The following is a 19,349-nucleotide window of genomic DNA, read 5'->3' as shown; positions in this document are numbered from 1 at the left end:
AATAAAAATTTTGAAAAGGGTATTTACTGCGATGGACATAGTTGAAAAACATACGAAATGGAAATGTGGATTTGTAATCATACTATGCAGAAAGTAATTAAAACATTTAAAGTGAATATAATGACTACAGAAGAACAAATAGAAGGAGATGTGTATTAGGATTAAATCCTGAGGCATGCAAACACATTTTATTTTAATTTATAAAAGTGATAACATGTTTGTTGGAAAAATTTTTAAAAGTTCTAGTGTGGGCCACCTCAACTAGTCCTACAGGGAGCCACTACTAACCATTTGTCAAGTATCTCTGAATACATGTTTTCAGAATATATAAACATATAAGGAAAAATAAGTAAATAGAAAAAATAGTGTTCAGCAGAATCGTTTCCAGGTCGATTATGCTATTTGGTCTGGAAAAAAAAATTTTAGTAGAAAGTAAGTCTCCTTTAAGGGTTGAAAAATGGAAGCAGGTGCAAAATAAGGAAAAACTTTCAGCAAAGAAGGGGGATGGAGTTCCCATCGTGGCTCAGTGGTTAATGAATCCGACTAAGAACCATGAGGTTGTGGGTTCGATCCCTGGCCTTGCTCAGTGGGTTAAGGATCCGGTGCTGCCGTGAGCTGTAGTGTAGGTTGCAGACACTGCTCGGATCCCACGTTGCTGTGACTGTGGCATAGACCAGCAGCTGTAGCTCTGATTAGACCCCTAGCCTGGGAACCTCCATATGCTGGGGGAAGCGGCCCCACAAAAGGCAAAAAGACAAAAAAAAAAAAAAAAAAAGAAGGGGGATGATTTGTCTTTATCTCTGATAAGGTAAATATTAAAAATTAAATGGAAATAAGGAAAATGGCTGAAACTTTTGGGGCCCATGGATATCTGTATTTCCTACTGGACATTCATTCATTCTTAAAGATATATGTATCACCTGCCTACTACATGCCAGTTTCCATGATAAGAGATAAGAACACAAAATAATAAATAAAACATAAAAATAAAAATACAAAAAAAATTTAAAAAATAAAGAGATAAGAACACAGTTGCTAAAGAAAAGTGACCCCTGAGTTTACAGTTGAAAACCTTTAGTGATGTATTTTAAACAAAGAAATAACTGTATTTTAGCCTATTGTAAGAGATGTCCTCCAGAAAAAAAAAATGAATGCAATGCTATAATTTTTTTAAAAAAATGATAATAATTGGAGGTCACTGGTCTCATGGCCAGAGAAGTCTTTTCTGACATGATGATACTGAATGTGAGGGCTGATGAAGAAACGGCTGGCCACGGGAAGAGTAGCTTACAGACAGAGGGACAGCAGGTGGCAGAGTCAGTGTTCATAAAATGCTTTCTGTGTTTTAGAAATTAAAAGAGAGCTCTGTGGTGTGGGCATGGAAATTGAAAAAGAATATGGCATAAAATAATCTGAGAAACATGAGGAAAGGAACTCAGTAATGGCAATCTTAGACAATATGAAGATTTTAGATTTTATCATAAAGTGACAATTATGGAACTGTACAGAGAGCTAGTCTGTTATCAAAACACACATCAGATTCCCAAGCAGAGGAAATTATAAAAAAATATTTTGCTCATTGCCTATGTTTGTACCTAACATCTATTGTTAATATGAAGTATATGGATAAATAGCAGTCAGGTTTGGATGGAATCTCAGAAGGAAGGCCATGTGAAGACATAGGGAGAAGACAGACATCTACAAGCCAAGGCGAGAGCACTTAGAAGAAACCCACGCTGACAACAATTTGATTTCAGAATTCTAGCTTTCAGAACAGTGAGAAAACAAATTTCTGTTGTTTAAGTCACTCAGTCTGTGGTTCTTTGCTATGACAGCCCTAGAAAATAATACATTTACATTAAAGCTCATATGTATTATAGGCAATGGACATTTGTATTTCTACTGTTTTGCCATAAGTTAACCTCTAGCCCTAAAGAGTTGTGAAATAGTCTAGATACAGAAAATTTTAAAAAATGCACACACCCATATAAAATCAGATATTTCTCCAAAGATCCACTAGACAAAACTTATTACTCCCCTGAAAGTATCTCTTGGCCCATTCCAAGTGTTGGACTTTTTATTGACTTGCACCAACTTCATAGACTGCATACATGTTCTATTTCATGCATGTAACCACTGACCAGATATATAATGATAATATATATTAATCAAGTATGCTTTCGTTACATTTAGTAATACTTGTGAGGGTAGTTTACCTAGTGGCATCTATGTACAATCATTCAGAGTAAGATATCCTCTTGGGTCTCAGATGAATCTCCCCTTCTGTTATCCGTACTAGGATGTAGGTTTCTTCCATCAACTAGCAGCTAATATTCAGAAGCTTTAATGTAGGATTCAATATAAGATCACCAGATTTTCATAAAAATATACACAAACATCAAATTTTCATTAAAATAATGATGTTTCATAAACCTCAATGAAGTGGATAAAGCCATTTCTACCCATACAAATCTGTTTTGAATTTAATTATTTAAAGGAATAAGGTTCTGATTTTTATGTTGATTATTAACTCTTTTAAGTAAGAATATGTCTTCACAACTGGAGAGAAGGTAAAGAGGGAGTGTTATTGGGGAAATACAGACAGGATTTAGAAAAGGGAGGTGTGAGTGAGACAATAATGAAGTTTACTTGCTATACAGGATTAATAAACCATACTGCTTTGAAGCCATATACTCCCTCGATTTATGCATTCATGACCTGATTTATTTTTAACATCACATGGCCATACTTCAGATTTTTTAAGACTACTCTGATAATCAGTCTAAGGCTGAAATATACAGCAGCAAAACATCTGAAGAAATAATTCAACCTAGGTAAACTTTAATATATCTCTACCACAGACTTTCTTCCTCCTTTCAGTCAGTTTTCAGCACTGTGTCCTAAAGTCTAATGTTAAGGACACATAAAAAATGCCAGATTCCCTAATCCTTCTTTCCTAAAGCTTATGCTATTTAGACTTGGATCTTATTGGTTTTTCCATTTGAAATCAATTTTCTCAACAAATTGAAACATTATTTACGTTACTCTAAAGCATAGTTTAAAAATCAAAAGGGACAGAAGATTTGACTGGCTGCCCATCTGTGAATGACAAATGAGTATGGGGGTGATGAAGAACGAACTTCTCATAGTGTTTTAAAAATGACGCTGTTATTTAAAGTGCTTATCACTTAGTGATTTTTCTTAAATATGATTTTTTTGCCTCACCAAGGGATTAAATTGTGCTTTTTAGAACACACTTTCTTCCAAAGCACTAGACTTACTATCTTTGTTTAGTCCATGCCCAGCTGCTGCCCTAATAAGCCCCATAAATTGGCTTCACAGCTGTGCTGGCTATTCCAGATTTGGGAGTTAAAATTTTCTTCTCAGTTGTCTGAGTGATTTTGGCCCAGCTTTTAGGTGAACTTTCTTATAACGCACAGTTGAAACGCATCACTTTTTGTGAAATTTGTATATGCAAAGTGGTTTGTTTTGTTTAGTTTTTTGTTTTGTTTTGTTTCTTGATGGCACTTTTCTGAATATTGTTGAAAACATTTAAACCAACTTATTAACTTCTCAAAGAGAGCTCTGAGTATATGAAAAAGTGTTCTACATCACCAATCACAAGGGTAATGAAAATCCACATTGAAATATCACCTCACAATTGTTAGGATAGCAGTTATCAAAATAAAACAAAACAAAAGATAACTGTTGGTGAGGATATGGAGAAATTAGAGCCCTTGTACATGGTTGGTGAGAAAGTAAGATGGTGCAGCAACTATGGAAAGCTATATGAAGGTAAAAAATTAAAACTGAACCATTTTATACTCCAGCGATCTTATATCTGGGTATTTATGCAAAATAATTCAAATAAAGATCTAAAAGAGATATCTGCATTACCATGTTCACTGCACAATTATTCACAATAGCCAAGATGTGGAACAATCAAAATACCATTGACAGATGAATAAAGTGTGAAAAGAAATATTCAATAAATATTATTTGGCTTCAAAAAAGAAGGTAATCCTGCCACATACAACATAAATGAACCTGTAGGACATTATGCTAAGTGAAATACCCTGGTCACAGGAAGGATAAGTGCTGTACTATTCCAATTATATGAGGTATCTAACATAACCAAACTCATGGAAGCAGAGAGTTGAATTGTTGTTGCTGGGGATTAGAGGAGGAAGAAAAAGGACTTGTTTTTCAATGGGCATAAAATTTCAGCTATTTAAGATGAATAAATTCTAGGAATGTGTTGTACAGCATAGTGCCTATAGTTAACATCACTCAGTTGCATACATAAAAATTTTAAGTGTAGAAATTATATTTAGTCTTCTTACTACACACATACAAACAACAGTGCATGAGGAAACTGTTGGAGGTGATGGATATGTTTATTACCTTGACTGAGGTGATGATTTCATGAGCGTATGGGTATTTAAACTGTTAGCAAAATATAAACTCAGGTGATTTTGATGATAATGGTCTAATATTTCCAGTGATGAAGTGAGAACAGACATCTAAGTCTTTTAAAATAATTCTATTCCAGTCCTCAACTATCTCAAAGTAACCCTAGATGTAGCTAAGGGCATGAATAAATTGATCTCTATCTTTGGCACATCATCCTGGAATCCAAGGTCTGTTCCGTTTTGGCCCTTATCTACGCCAGTCTCACTGATATTTCTTCTTCTCCCCCTTCCATTAACTGAGCTTGTTCCCACACAGAAGAGTTCAAAGCACCTCTTCTGTTTTCAGTTTCTCTTTTTTTTTGTCCTCTCAGAGAATGTTTTATACTCTGAATCCTTGCCCAACCTCTCCCAGAGTGCAAAATTAAATTACCTTTTGCTTGATCCTATAAGTGGTCTATTTCGTACAAGGCCAAGTAATCTCATGAATATATCTCATAAACTAGGAAACTGATGTATGATATCAGTTTCTGATATTTATTCTCTCTGTATTAAATTATGTTTGTACTGTTTTCTCATTTACTAAATTGTGAGTTACTTGAGGGCAAAATTATGTCTAATTCATTTTTCTGACACAAAAATTAAGCTTTAAGTTTTTTTTTTTTTGCTTTTTAGGGCCACACCTATGCATATGGAGGTTCCCAGGTTAGGGGTCCAATCAGAACTACAGCTGCTGGCCTACACCACAGCCATAGCAACATCAAATCCAAGCCACATCTGTGACCCACACCACAGCTCACAGCAACGCCGAATCCTTAACCCACTGAGCAAGGCCAAGGATCAAACCCATAACTTCATGGTTCCTAGTTGGATTCATTTTCGCTGCATCATGACGGGAACTCCAAAATTAAGCTATTATTTGATTGGTAAGTGTAAATTCTAATCTGAATTGAATACATGAACTTGTGTTGTTCTGAACCGAACTTTGGTATTAAAATAATAATTTTAAAGAAATTGAAAAAAATCATTGTAACACTTTTAATACCTTTCTATGACTTCAGGAAAAAATATTTTGTTGCTTGAGATCCAAAATTTTATTTTCTTGATTGGGTTGTCTCGATTCAGTAGAGTCATAACAGCAAAGACCAGAACTGTCTAGATTTTCACTGGCAAGACCTTATCACAAACAAATAAAAGTAAATTACAGGGAGCTGGAGTGGAGGCTTACTAGAAAAAAGTTATCAAACTCTGAAGTTTAGAGATTTTAACTTGGGATTAAATGTGAAAGATTAAAGAAACAGAACAACAACAATAATAAAAATAGAATGGAATCTTTCTTTGGCATTTTTAGGGTTTAAGTTAAAAATCTCATTGCTTTTCATAATTTTTTATCTTTTTAAAAAATTTCTCTTCCAATAAAATTTATTTATAAAAGCAGTAGGCGCAGCAGATTTGACCCCTGAACAACAGTTTGCCAACCTAGAGAAAATTAAACACTCCTTGAAAAATACTTAATGATCTATCAGCTTACTTCTAATTCAAATGTTCAATGAATCTGTGTGGCTATAGTTAAAAACACAGCCAAAAGATATTATAAGGCAAGGTGGATGGACCTGGAAGGCATTATGATAAGTGAGATAAGTCTTACAAAGAAAGACAAATTCTATATAATATCAGTAATATTTGGAATCAAAAAAGCTGAACTTGGAGTTCCTGCTGTAATGCAGAAGGCTAAGGATCCAGCATTGTGTGTGTTCCATTTCTGATCTGGCACAGTGGGTTAAGGATCCAGCATTGCTGCAACTGTGGTATAGGTTGCAGCCGTGGTTTGGATTTGATCTCTGGCCCAGAACTTCCATATGCTGCAGGTGTGGCCATAAGAAAAAATAAATAAATAAATAAATAAATAAATAAGTAAATTTGAAAAACTGAACTCAAAGAAACAGAGTATAATAGTATTTACCAGGGGCTGAGGAGGTGGGGAAAATGGGTGATTTTGTTAAAAGATAAAAACTTGTAACTAAAAAAATGAATAATTTCTGGGGTTTGTTGTCAATACTCGATTTTATTTTGCATACTGTCCCATTAATACACCAAAATAAAATGCAGGTTACATGGTAATTCGACTTCTGCAGCAAGAACGGTGGTTAATCGTGGGAATAAGGAGGTGATTGTTTTATGGCCTTCAAATTGTACCATATGGGTGACCATGTTAACCTAGTTCAACTAACTCTAAAGGTTTTCTGATACATTTTAAACATTTCTCAATAAATAATTTAGTTCTGATATATTCATCACATGAATCAAATATTATATACTTTACTGTACAGATATTTTATATAAAAGTTACTTTTACTAAATAGAAAATTGTACATATTATCTCATGCTGTTTTACAAAAACAATATATATACACTGTAACTTTATATAGAGAGTGTGGTACCATAGAAGAATATTTGGACTTTGTTTCTGATTCCTGGTATAGATCTCCTAAAACCTTTAGAATTTCTTGATTGATGAGAGTGATAGGACAACTCAAAACAAATAAAACAAACAAACCCAACAAAAAAATTGGTGGAAGACCTAAACAGACATTTCCCCAAAGAAGAAATACAGATGGACAATAGGCACATGAAAAGATGCACAAAATTGCTAATTACTAGAGAACTGCAAATCAAAACTACAATAAGGTACCACCTTACCCCAGTCAGAATGGCCATCATCAAAGAGTCTAAAAATAACAAATGCCTAGAGTTCCCATCATGGCTCAGTGGAAATGAATCTGACTTGTATGGATGATCTCTGGTTTCACTCAGTGGGTTAAGGACCTAGCGCTGCTATGAGCTGTAGTGTAGGTTGCAGATGCAGCTTGAATCCCTCACTGCTGTGGCTGTGGTATAGACTGGCAGCTGTAGCTCTGATTTGACCTCTACCCTGGGAACCTTCATATGCCATGGGTAAAGCCCTAAAAGGAAAGAAAGATAAAAGAAATAGAGACAGAGAGAGAGAGAGAAAGAAAGAAAGAAAGAAAGAAAGAAAGAAAGAAAGAAAGAAAGAAAGAAAGAAAGAAAGAAAGAGAGAGAGAGAAAGAAAGAAAGAAAGAAAAGAAAAGGTATATGTGCCACTATGTTCACATCAGCACTATTCACAACAGCCAAAACATAGAGACAAACTAAGTGTCCATTGACAGATGAATGAATAAAGAAGATATGCAGCCATAAAAAAAGAATGAAATAATGCCATTTGCAGCAACAGGGATGCAAATAGTGATTATCATACTAAGTGAAGTAAGTCAGAGAAAGATAAATATCAAATGATATCAATTATATGTGGAATGTAAAATATGACACACATGAACCTAACTATGAAACTGAAACAGCACAGTTTCGGTTTCAGTAAGAGCACAGACTTGTAGTTGCCTAGGGGGAAGTGGGTGGGGGAGGGATAGAGTGGGAGGTTGAGGTTAGTAGATGTAAGCTATTAAATATAGTAGGGATAAACCACAAGGTTCTACTGTATAGCACAGGAAATTATATTCTATATCCTATGATAAACCATAATGAAAATAATATTTTTAAAAGGAATGTATGTATGTATGATGAATCACCTGGCTGTACAGCACAAATGAACTATACTTCAATAAAAATTTAAGAATAAACTAGCATACAGATATTTCTATTGTCAATAGTAGTTATTAAAATATTTTCTTTAATGGAATAGGATGTCATTATATTGATATATATAATTTATATAGCTAATGTCAACCATTACATTTCAAGATATCATGAATAGTGATTTTAGTATCTTCTAAGTGTACTTCTTAGGACAAACTATACTAAGAAAACAATCACGCAAACTGATACCGGAAATCAGTAAGCTGTGACTGCCCATGACAATATCTCCTTTCCAACTAAAATGGGAATTGACATATTATAAATCAATTATACTTGAATAAAGAAAGAAGAGAAAAGAAAGGCTGAGGGGGTTAAAACCCAACTTCCAAATATTTTTTAAAAATTTAAAAATGAGAATTGAGATAATGATAATTTCTGTGAATATACTAAATAACACTAAAACAAAATTATTATCTGAATTCTGTAGGTAATATGTTCCAAACTAACTTTTAAGGATTGTTTTATTTATTAAACCAAGTTTCTATGGAAAAAAACTTCCAATTTACTTGAAATAGAGTACTCAGGATGATTTTGGAATGACTGAATCTTTGGATAAGCTGAGATGTTCTAATAATCGGAAGATACAAAATGAGGAGTTCCCGTTGTGGCACAGAGGAAACAAATCCAACTAGGAACCATGAGGTTGCAGGTTCGATCCCTGGCCTCACTCAGTGGGTTAAGAATCTAGTGTTGCCATGAGCTGTGGTATAAGTCACAGACTCAGCTCAGATCCTGAGTTGCTGTGGCTGTGGTGTAGGCCGGATGCTGTAGCTCTCATCTGAACCCTAGCCTGGGAACTTCCATATACCATGGGTGCAGCCCATTAAAAAAAAAAAAAGATACAAAATGAGCATAAATCAAATTCATCATATAAACCAAAATCAATAGAATTTTGTCTTCAAAATTAAGCAATATTGTATTATTAACTTCAAATATTATCTACTGTGGTAAGTGAATTTATTTAGTTTTTATCTGAGTTTTTTCTTGTAAATAACAATCTAGAGTCATAAATTTTTGAGCAAAGAAGATCTTAAATACTAATCAAATAATATGTAAGCTGAAGTACAAATTCCTCTGGGGTAAATATTAAATTTTCTCCTTCTTTAGATCAATACAGTATACTTGCAAAAGTGTACCTCATTTTTAAATTAAATGTAATTCAAAATGAGGAAAGTGTGTTCCAAGAAGTTAAGTGATTTATCTAATAACTATTAGAGACTTAGATATAGCTAGACTTTAGAATTTATTTATTTTTTAATCCTGGAAAATTAATAGTGTTTTTATGCCAGACTTCCTCTCTCAATATAAATATCTTTAATAATAGGAATTTATTGGATATGGCCACTCTTACCTAATGGAATTCCTTAGTGGTATGTATTTAATTGTATCTGGCATTCCATAATGAAATGCCTAGGTAGGGTGGGGCAGCTTAAGTGAGAGAACATGGCCAGTATTGAACACCTAAGTACACATTGTGTAAATAGAGAGAATTGAGATATATTTAATAACTCAGGTCCTTTCTAAATAAGGCTTCTTCTCAGCTTTAGGAAATCTTAGAGGTCTATTACTGGGAGGTGAGGAAGAAACTGTCTCTTGCTCAATAATCCAAATAGACGCAAGGCAGAGTTTGGCTGCCATTTAAGAATAAGTGAGGGATGCAGATAGATACAACACCACCCCCAAGACCTAGGACCAAAGGTCATGTCTAAAACTGAAGTTAGGCCAAGAAAGCAGGAAACCCTTCTCTTAAACACAGATGTTTATAGTAGCTTTATTCATAATTGCCACAACTGGGAAGAAACCAAATGTCCTTCAGTAGGAATGGATAAATAAATTGTAGTACATCCAGAAAATAGACTAGTATGCAACACTAAGAATATATTACCAAGCTGTGAGAAGACATGGAGGAAACTTTAATGCATATTACTAAAAGCCAATCTGAAAAGGATCTATACTATATGATTCCAATTATATGACATTCTGGAAAAGGCAAAACTAGAGAGACAGTAAAAATATCAGTGGTTTCCAGGGGTTGCAGTGAGGGTGGAGGTGGGATGAATAGGCAGAGCACAAAGGATTTTTAAGGTAGTGAAAACACTCTGTATGATATCATAATGATGGATACATGTTGTCACAAACATGTCCGAATCCACATTATATACAAAACCTCTAAGACTGGACAGTAATATAATCTATTATTTATGACTTTGGTTGATGATGTGCCAATGTATGTTCATCAGCTGTAACAAATTTAACAGTCAAGTAGGGGGTGTTAATAAAGGAGAAACCATGCATATGCGAGGGCAGGGGGGAATGAGAAATCTCTATACCTTCTCCTTACTTTTGCTGTGAACCTGTGCATGTGAGGAGACGTTTCTTTGAAAACTCCATCTTATCCTTCTTTACTTTACCCCATCTCCATTCTTTACTTTATCCAATCTTCTTGCTTGGAAAAACAGTCACAGTGCTGGTAAATGACTTAAGAAATGTGCCTAAAGATCAGAGTAAATCTTAACCTTTTACCAGCTAAGTGGCTTTTAATATAGTAAAAGAACTTACATAATAGTAAACAAACCCTATATCATCCACCCATAGCCACTCCTCACTTGATCTCATCTAAAGAGCACAATAAAAGCAGTGTGGTTTCTTGAGGCAGTGCTTTTGGTCCCTGAGACCTTGAGTCCCCTGGTTCCCACCTTTACTGTCTCTGTGTCTTGTTTTATGTTAACTTTTTTCCTTAAGTTCCACAGCACCCGTTCTTCAGCCCCATCCTGCTGAGCTGGTCTCGGCATGAACCCATAACTCTTTTAAAAATAATAAAGATTAAAAAACCTAAAATACATAAAATAATCAAGAGGTCTCAGATATAATTATTATGAAGAAAGCTAATTAGATTTAAGGCAAGAAATGAATGGGGCTAGAAAAAGGCAAAATACAAAAGTAATTATAGTCAATAAATTTTAAAAATTATACTATGAATAATTGATAGAGCACACAAGTATTATAAATATATATTATGAGATTTATAAATATGTAAAAATAAAACCCTTGGCAACAACAGTACCAAGACGGGTGGCTCTAAGATTCTTACAAGAGATGGAATGGTACAATGCTATTCAGAACTGCATGGCAATAACCTCAGAACAGTTTTTCTCATCTGAGTATGATTACTCTTCCACCCCCCCACACACACATATACACACACACATAGGACATTTTTGCTCATCATTTTGCTCATTGACATTTTTGCTCATCATCACAACTGAGATGAGCTATTAAGTCCAATTAAGTATAGTACAGGGATGTGTTATATACCTTACAATACAAAGAATGTGACTCTGCAACTAAGTAAGAAGTGCCTGACTCAAAAACATCCATAGTGCTAAAGCTGACAAACCCCATTCAAGAATTATTATTTAAAAAAAAAACTTTAATATGACATAAACTAATAGTGGATTTAAATATACCCAATTAATATAAAAGAAGTCAGGAAAAGAAAACAAAAGGAACAGAGAACAGATAGGACAAATAGAAAACACCCTACAAAATGGTAAATTTAAGTCCAACTATAATTACATTAAATTACATTAAGATGTAATTTAATTTACATTATATGTGAATGTCTAAACACTCTAAATTAAAAGACACATATTTTCAGATTGGATAAAGAGCAAGACCCAAAGTACACTATATGAAACACAATTTAAATGTCAATACAAATTGGCCAAAAATAATAGAGTGAATAGTATACAGAATGATTGGCCAATGGGGACCTGCTGCACAGCACAAAGAACAATATTCTGTGATAATCTATTTGGGAAAAGAATCTAAAAGAGAATGGATGTGTGCATTTGTATAAATGAATCACTTTGTTGTACAGCAGAAATTATCACAACATTGTAAATCAGCTATACTTCCAAAAAACTTTTAAAAAATGAAAGAAAAAATATAAAAGAGTGGAAAAATATGTTCTACACAAACATTAATGAAACACAAATTGGCATGGTTATAATAATAATGGACAAGTTAGAGTTACAACAAGAAATACTATCCAACATAAAGAAGGACATCACAATATAGTGTTTGACTTATAAAGAATATTCATGATCCTAAACGAGTATCCACTTAAAAAGAGTTTCAAAATATGGGAAGCAATAACTGACGGAGCAAAATAAGAAACAGACAAATTAACAATTACCATTGGCCAAATCATTACCCCACCCTTAGTAATCGATTATTTAAAAGTATATGGAAAATTAATTAAAAATATGGACAACTTGAAGAATATTATCAACCAATATGATCTAACTGACATTTATAGAACACTTCCTTTCAAGGACTGAATACACATTCTTCAAGTGCATACAGAACATTCATCATGATAAGGAGAATTCTAGAGCAATAAAAAAAAATTAAGAACTTCAAAAAGATATAAATCAGACAATCAACCACTGATATTAAATTTTTTTAAATAAAGAAAAAAACTTTTAAATAATGTATACATTAAAGAAGAATTCACAAGCAAAATTAGAAAATAATTTAAAAAAATGAAAACATGGATCAATATTTGAGGAACTAAGCTGAAGTAGTACTTCAAGGGAAGTTTGTAGCACTAAATGCTTGTATTCGTAAAGAAAAAGATCTTAAAACAGTAATATAAACTTCTATATTAGGAAATTAGGAAAAGAAGGGCAAAATAAATCCAAAGCAAGCAGAGGGAATAAAACAAAAAATATAGTGACAAAAAGCAATGAGATTTAAAATGAGAAATCAATAGAGAAAGTTGGGGGAAAAAAACTATAAAAAATCAATAAAATTGATAAGACTTTAGCTAGATTGATTAGGAAAAAAGATAGATTATTAATATTATCAGAGAAAAAAACAGGGAATGTCAATACATATTACATAAATAGTAAAAGACAATAGGAAAGTAATATGAAAAACATTGTCAATAAATGTGATGACTTAGATGAAAGTCATAAACTACCAAAATCACACGAGAAGAAATAAACTTAATTATCCATATCTATTAAATAAATTGTATTTATCATTAAAAACCTTTTCCTCTTCTTTCCTCTAAAACAATAATACCAGTTCCATGCCAAATGGCTTCACTGATGAATTCAACAAGCCTTTAAGTTAGAAATCATACCATTTCAACAGAAATACTCCTGACTAATATACTTACTAATGACTAAGGAAAAATAAAAACTTAACAGTAGGGTAACCTGAATGACACTTCCTTTACCTAATGATTGATTAAAGTTAACATCACTAGCAATAGGACAAATTAACATCATGTGCATCTGTTTTTTTTTTTTTTTTTTTTTTTTCCCGCTGTAATGCATGGGGATCAAGTTATCCTTACATGTATACATTTTTTTTTCCCCACCCTTTGTTCTGTTGCAATATGAGTATCTAGACATAGTTCTCAATGCTACTCAGCAGGATCTCCTTGTAAATCTAAGTTGTATCCAATAACCCTAAGGTCCCAATACCTCTCACTCCCTCCTGCTCCCTCCAGGCAGACACAAGTCTATTTTCCAAGTCCATGATTTTCTTTTCTGAGGAGATGTTCACTTGTGCTGGATATTAGATTCCAGTTATAAGTGATCTCATATGGTATTTGTCTTTGTCTTTCTGGCTCATTTCACTCAGTATGAGAGTCTCTAGTTCCATCCATGTTGCTGCATATGGCATTATTTCATTCTTTTTTTAAGGCTGAGTAGTATTCCATTGTGTATATATACACCATACCTTCCTAATCCAATCATCTGCTGATGGACATTTGGGTTGTTTCATGTCCTTCTATTGTGAATAGTACTGCAATGAACATGCAGGGGCATGTGTATCTTTTCAGTACAGTTTTGTCCGGATATATGCCCAAGAGTGGGATTGTGGGTCATATGGAAGTTCTATGTATAGGTTTCTAAGGTATCTCCAAACTGTTCTCCATAGTGGCTGTACCAGTTTACATTCCCACCAACAGTGCAGGAGGGTTCCCTTTTCTCCACAATCCCTCTAGCACTTGTTATTTGAGGACTTATTAATGAGGGCCATTCTGACTGGTGTGAGGTGGTATCTCATGGTTGTTTTGATTTGCATTTCTCTTATAATCAGCGATGTTGAGTATTTTTTCATGTGTTTGCCGGCCATCTGTATATCTTCCTTGGAGAACAGTCTATTCAGGCCTTTTGCCCATTTTTCCATTGGTTGATTGGCTTTTTTGCTGTTGAGTTGTATAAGTTGCATTTATATTCTGGAGATTAAGCCCTTGTCAGTTGCATCATTTGAAACTATTTTCTCCCATTCTGTAGGTTGTCTTTTTGGTTTCCTTTTGGTTTTCTTTGATGTGCAAAAGCTTGTCAGTTTGATTAGGTCCCACTGGTTTATTTTTGCTCTTATTTCTGATGCTTTGGGAGACTGACCTGAGAAAATATTTATGATGTTGCTGTCAGAGAGTGTTTTGCCTACGTTCTCTTCCAGGAGTTTGATGGTGTCTTGTCTTCTATTTAAGTCTTTAAGCCATTTTGAGTTTATTTTGGTGCATGGTGTGAGGGTGTGTTCTTGTTTCATTGATTTGCATGCAGCTGTCCAGGTTTCCCAGCAATGCTTGCTGAATAGACTGTCTTTTTCCCATTTGATGTTCTTGCCTCCCTTGTCAAAGATTAATTGACCATAGGTGTCAGGGTTTATTTCTGGGTTCTCTATTCTTTTCCATTGGTCTGTCTGTTTTGATACTAGTACCACACTGTTTTGATGACTGTGGCTTTGTAATACTGCCTGAAGTCTGGGAAAGTTATGCCCCCTGCTTGGTTTTTGTTTCTCAGGATTGCTTTGGCAATTCTGGGGTTTTTGTTTGGATGGTTTGTTGTAGTTCTATGAAAAATGTCCTGCGTAATTTGATAGGGATTGCACTGAATCTGTAGATTGCTTTGGGTAGTATGGCCATTTTTACAGTATTGATTTTTCCAATCCAGGAACATGGAATATCTTTCCATTTCTTTACATCTTCTTTGATTTCTTTGATTAAAGTTTCATAGGTCTCAGCATATAGGTCCATTACCTCTTTGGTCAGGTGTATTCCGAGGTATTTGATTTTGTGAGGTGCAATTTTAAAAGGTATTGTATTTTTGTATTCTTTTTCTACTATTTCATTGCTGGTATACAGAAATGCGACTGACTTCTGAATGTTAATCTTATATCCTGCTACTTTGCTGAATTTATTAATCAGTTCAAGTCGTTTTGGGGTTGAGTCCTTAGGTTTTTCTAGATATAGTATCAGGTCATCTGCATACAGTGATGGTTTTATCTCTTCTATTCCTATATGGATGCCTTTTATTTCTTTTGTTTGTCTAATTGCTGTGGCTAGGACTTCCAAAACTATGTTGAAGAGCAGTGGTGAGGGTGGGAATCCCTATCTTGTTCCAGATTTGAGTGAGAAGGCTTTCAGTTTTTCCCCATTGAGTATTATTTTTGCTGTGGGTTTGTCATAAATGGCTTTGATTATGTTCAGGAGTGTTCCCTCTATACCCACTTTGGCAAGGGTCTTGATCATGAATGGATGTTGGACTTTGTCAAATGCTTTTTCTGTGTCTATTGAGATGATCATATGATTTTTGACTTTTTTTTTTTGTTAATGTGGTGTATGACATTGATTGATTTGCGTATGTTAAACCAATCTTGTGAAGGTGGGATGAACCCTACCTGGTCTTGGTTTATGATTTTTTTGATATGTTGCTGGATTCGGTTGGCTAAGATTTTGTTGAGAATTTTTGCATCCATATTCATCAAAGATATTGGCCGATAGTTTTCTTTTTTGGTGGTATCTTTGTCTGGTTTTGGAATGAGGGTGATGGTGGCATCATAGAATCTCTTTGGGAGTATTCCTTCTTCTTCAACCTTTTGAAAAAGTTTAAGGAGGATGGGCACCAGATCCTCTTTATATGTTTGATAGAATTCGCCTGTGAAGCCATCTGGTCCTGGACTTTTATTAGTAGAGAGTGTTTTTATGACCTCTTCAATTTCATTTCTAGTGATCAGTCTGTTCAGTTGGTCTGTTTCTTCTTGATTCAGTTTTGGCAGGCTGTAAGATTCTAGAAAATTGTCCATTTCTTCCAGATTGTCAAATTTGTTGGCATATAGTTCTTCATAGTATTCTCTTATGGTTTTTTGTATTTCTGCAGTATCCGTTGTGATTTCTCCTTTTTCATTTATAATTTTGGTTATTTGAGTTCTTTCTCTCCTCTTTTTAGTGAGGCTGGCCAGGGGTTTGTCAATTTGGTTTACCTTTTCAAAGAACCAGCTCTTAGTTTTATTAATTTTCTCTATTGTTTTTGAATCTCTATTTTATTGATTTCTTCTTTGATCTTTAAAATTTCCTTCCTTCTGCTGACTTTAGGTCTTTTTTGTTCTTCTTTTTTCTAATTCATTTAGGTGGAGGGTTAAGTTGTCAATTTGGGATCTTTCTTCTTTTTTGAGAAAGGCCTGTATCGCTATAAATTTCCCTCTGAGCACTGCTTTTGCAGCATCCATAGATTTTGAGAGGTTGTGTCTTCATTATCATTTGCTTCAAGGTATTTTTTAATTTCTTTCTTGATTTCCTCATTGACCCATTGGTTTTTTAGTAGCATGTTGTTTAGTGTTCATGTAGTAGGTTTTTTCTCATTTCTTTTCCTATGGTTGATTTCTAATTTCATGGCATTGTGGTCAGAGAAGATACTTGAGATAATTTCTATGCTCCTAAATTTATTGAGGTTAGCTTTGTGTCCCAATATGTGGTCGATTCTTGAGAATGTTCGATGTGCATTTGAGAAGAATGTGTATTATGATTTTTTTGGATGTAGTGTCCTGAAAATATCAATTAAGTCTAACTTTTCTATTGTTTCCTTTAGGATCTCTGCTGCTTTATTGGTTTTCTGTCTAGAGGATCTGTCCATTGGTGCGAGTGGGGTATTAAAGTCTCCTATTATGATTGTATTCCCATGGATTTCTCCCTTTATTTCTGTTAATATTTGTTGTATGTATCTGTGTGCTCCTGTATTTGGGGCATATATGTTGACGATAGTAACAGCCTCTCCTTGGATGGATCCCTTAATCATTAAATAGTGTCCTTCTTTTTCTTTATGTCTTTTGTTTTAAAGTCTATTTTGTCTGATACGAGTATTGCAACTCCTGCTTTCCTGTCATGTCTATTGGCATGAAATATTTTTTCCCACCCCTTTAATTTCAGTCTATATGTGTTTTTTGTCCTAAGGTGAGTTTCTTGTAGGCAGCATATTGAAGATTTTTGCATTTTCATCCACTCAGCCACTCTGTGTCTTTTGAGTGGAGCATTCAGTCCATTGACATTTAAGGTGATAATTGATAGATGATTGTTTATTGCCATTTTGAACCTCGTGTTCCAGTTCATTCTATGGTTCTCCATTCTTCCTTTCTCTTTTTGGTTGGATGGTCTCTGGTTATTATCTGCTTGAGCATTTTATTTATTTATTTTTTTCCATTTTTTACGAATGCAATGTTTGGTTTTGGCTTGTGGTTACCCTGTTTTTTAAGTATGCTAACCCCTTCCTATAACTGTGTGTTTTAGCCTGATGGTCCTGTAGGTTCAAACACGTCATTACTATATTAAAATTAAGAAGAGAAACAAACAAACAAACAAACAAAGTGTCTATTTATTTCCTAACATCCCTTGCCCATATTTTATGATTTTGATGACTCTTTTTTTTTCTTTTAATTTCATTTTGTTTGAAACATGTTCATAATTAAATCTGTATACTGGCTTATTTGAGTGACTGCTCTCTGATTGTGGTTTCCTCAATCCTAGTTCTTCCTCTCTCTCTCTCTCTTTTTTTTTTTTTTATTTTTCCTTTCTTTTTGGTTTAGAGAAGCCCTTTCAGTATTTCTTTTAGCCTGGGTTTTGTATTGCTGTATTCTTTTAGCGTTTGTTTGTTGGAAAACATTTTTATTTCTCCTTCTATTTTAAATGATATTCTTGCTGGGTAGAGTATTCTAGGTTGCATATTTTTTTCCTTTTATCACTTTAAATATCTCTTGCCATTCCTTCCTGGCCTGTAGAGTTTCTGTAGATAAATCAGCTGATAATCTTATGAGGGTTCCGTTATAGGTAGCATTCTGCTTTTCTCTTGCTGCCTTTAGGATCCTCTCTTTATCACTAACTTTTGCCATTTTTATTATAATGTGTCTTGGTGTGGATCTATTAGGGTTCAACTTGTTTGGGGCCCTCTGTACTTTCTGTATCCTGAACTCAGTATCCCTTAGATTTGGGAAGTTTCCAGTGATAATTTCTTCAAATATATTTTCCATCCTCTTATCTTTTTCTACTCCTTCTGGAATTCCTATTATGCGTAGGTTGGCCTCCTTTATATTATCCCATAGGTCTCTTATATTGCTTTCATGTTTTTTCATTTGGTTTTCTGCTGACCTGACTGGGTGATTTCCATTATTCTATCTTCCATATCACCAATTTGTTCTTCTGCATTATTCATTCTGGTTTTTACTGCCCTTAGTTCTGTTTGTATCTCTGCAAATGAATTTTCTAGTTTTTCTTGGCTCCTCCTTATTTTTTCTAGTTCCTTTCTGAGGGTGTCTGCATTACTGTTCATATCTTCTCTTAATTCCTTCAGTATTTTCACTATTTCTCTTTTGGCCTCCAGGTCTGTCAGACTGCAGAGATCTGTTTCATTGTTGACTGCTTTAGGTGAGTTCTCCTGTTGGTTTAACTGGGGGTGGTTTCTCAGCTTCTTCATCTTGCTTGTTGTTTTCTTTTTCCTGGTGGAGTTGTACTCTCCATGGCTGGGCAGTGTTTGCCTTGGCACTGTTGTAGAATGTTTCCTAAGGGCTGGTGTTGTTGGTCAGTCTTCTTTGAGGTAGTGTGGCTTTTCCAGAGGGTGGGGGGGCTGAGATGGTCTCTCTGAAGCAAAGAAGGACTTCCTGAGGGCAAACAGGACTGGGAGGTCCACACTGCAATGGAAGCAGATTTCGCTCAGCTGGGCAGAGCTTGCTCTGGTGTTTTTGGGCTGTGGGGCTCTTGCAGGGTACTGGTGGTGCTGGGCAGCCGTTCTGTTGGAGTACAGCACCACCCCCCCAGGGCTGGAGCAGCTAGCTGGGCCACTGAGACCCCAAGAGGCTCTTCCTCAAGGCAGCCTGACTTGGAAGGGCTGCCTGAGAATGTAGGCAGATTTTTCACAGCCCAGCCGAGCTTGTTCTAGCTTTTCTAGGCTATATGCCTTTTCTTGGGGGCTGGTG

This window comes from Sus scrofa, chromosome 15, assembly GCF_000003025.6.
Source record: "Sus scrofa isolate TJ Tabasco breed Duroc chromosome 15, Sscrofa11.1, whole genome shotgun sequence".
Lineage (NCBI taxonomy): Eukaryota > Metazoa > Chordata > Mammalia > Artiodactyla > Suidae > Sus > Sus scrofa.
This window is presented reverse-complemented; position numbering follows the sequence as displayed.